The following is a 2,523-nucleotide window of genomic DNA, read 5'->3' on the forward strand; positions in this document are numbered from 1 at the left end:
AGATAACAACCTACATGGGCTCAAAATATGTGTATTTAATAGCCCCCAAAATTATACAAAAAGAAAAAAATCAATTTTTCAAACAAAATCTTAAAAATGCCTTATGGAACATCCTTTTTATTCGTTTGAAGAGTTTTAAAAGTTCAGTGATTGTCTAGGCTTATTTTATTTAATTTTTTGATTAAATAATATCCTTTAACACATTGAATGCGGCTGGCACCGCACGGTGCCGCGCTTCGGGTGTCCTCGGGTGCGTTCGGCACCGGGACGGTGTCACGCCACCTTCTAGATTTCACAACGTCAGTGCTGTTTCAGCTTCTGCGTGAGGAAGGTATATTTCGCGCCGCGTTGTAGAGTACCCTTGTTTGTTGTTCCACGTGGTTCGGGTTGAGTTCATCGGCTAATCTGTGTGTGTTTGGTGTATTGTTATAGTTGTAGGGGCTGTGAAACTTCGTTGTGAACAATGGATGGTCCTAGTTCTAGCCAAATAAGACACTATTTGAGTGAGAGTGATGTGGAAAGTAGTTCTGACGATTCTGTGGCGTCTGCCGGCCCGGGAGAGTGACATTGACCAAGCCCAGCTTGACGCGCCGCCTATTGTCAATGTGGTGGCGCCCTGTGGACATCGAGGATGAGGACACGGATGACCAGGAAGCTGATCAAGTGATTTCTGACCCAATATGGTCACTTCGTACTGCAGGTATGCGAAGAATTCCCTTCACAAAAGAAAAACAAATTGCTTGTACCTGCCCCCGGAACAAACGATCCTATCGATTGGTTTTTTTTACTACTTGATGATTACCTTGTTAGAAAAAATTGTGTGTCTGCCACTAACAAAAATGCCTGGGAAATATTATTTTCCCCTAACCTCAAAATAAAATCAAGAATAAATAATTGGCAGGAAACTGACAGTGGCTTGAACTGAAAAAATTTTTCGGGCTAATCTTTCACATGGGAACTGTAAAAATCAATCGTCTAAACGATTACTGGAAAACTGATCGTATGTTTAATTTTGGATTCGTGAGATCCCAAATGAGCAGAGGACAGATTTCTCCTGATCCTAAGATGTTTAAATTTTTATGAAAGTGACGAAGAGACTGTACCTGATGATCACCTCTACAAAGTCAGGCTTTTGATTGACTATTTCAATCAAAAGATGAAAACCATCTACTACCCAAGTCGAGAGTTGTCGATTGATGAAGGAATGGTGCTATGGAGAGGACGTCTGCACTTTCGACAATACATTCAAGGAAAGCGCCATAAAATTTGGTATCAAGATTTACTCGTTATGTGAACCGGATGGACTTTGTGTAAGTTTCACTGTGTATTCTGGGAAGGGAGGTGAACTTGGAGGAAAAGGTCATGCTAGCAAAGTAGTCAAGTATTTGATGAGGGGAATGCTTGGGGTGGGCCATTCATTGTATATGGATAATTATTATATCAGTTACCCCTTGCAACCGAGTTACTGAGTGAGAAAACCTACTGCACCGGCACAATGCGCTCAGGACCGAAAGCATGTTCCGCTAGATCTCAAGACAGCTCGTCTTGCCAGAGGAGAAAAGGCAGAACGGTACGCCAATGGTGTTTTGATAGCAAAATGGTGCGACAAGCGTCAGGTGTTGTACCTATCCACAGAGTTTGAGAATGATTGGGCAATCTCAATGAATAGGTATAACCAACCTCGCCAAAAAGCCTCTTGCCCATAATACAGTACAACGCCCATATGAAGGGTGTGGACCGAAATGATCAGCTTATGAGCTATTATGCCTTCGAACACAAATCAATTCGCTGGTACAAAAAGATCTTCGTCCATTTCCTTCAGACGTTGTTGGTGTGAACTCCTTCAAACTTTATTTACAAACCAACCCAAGGAAAAGATCGCTGTACCACTTTAGATTGTCCATCATCAACATGCTTTTGCCTGCAGCAAACGCAATCACACCTCCACTCCGGCCTAGACAACAAAACAACTGTCAGACACGTATTGTCAAAAATGGACACACCTGACAACACAGGAGAAAGGATGAAGAGAAAAACGATGCAGAGAATGCTCAAAGACAAAGAAAAGAACCATGACCCTTTTCTTTTTGTGCCCAGTGCCCTGGCGAACCTGGCCTATGTGCACTGAGATGCTTCGACAAGTATCATGAGTAGGAAAGAAAATGAGGCAGGAAAAAGTGGAAATATTGTAAATATTGTATATAATTGTGTGTATGACGGTTACAAATGAATGAATACTGTAAACAATTTGAACAGTGAAAAGTGTTGTGCGTGGAAAGTGACGGACGCGACTGAACACCGTCGGGTGTCCAATGGCATCTGACCTGCCGAGTGCGGCCGGCACCTTCCGGTGCCGCTACTATATTGTTGCTGTATATATGTATATATGGACATATACACATCATTGATGGTGCATATGAAGTCTCCACATAATAATGGTAAGTAAAAACCTAAAAAAAATATTTTCAGCATGGGCTTGTATTTTACGTATTTTCTGGGCAGCAGTGAATGTGTTAAACTGTG

This window comes from Homalodisca vitripennis, chromosome 4 (assembly GCF_021130785.1).
Source record: "Homalodisca vitripennis isolate AUS2020 chromosome 4, UT_GWSS_2.1, whole genome shotgun sequence".
Lineage (NCBI taxonomy): Eukaryota > Metazoa > Arthropoda > Insecta > Hemiptera > Cicadellidae > Homalodisca > Homalodisca vitripennis.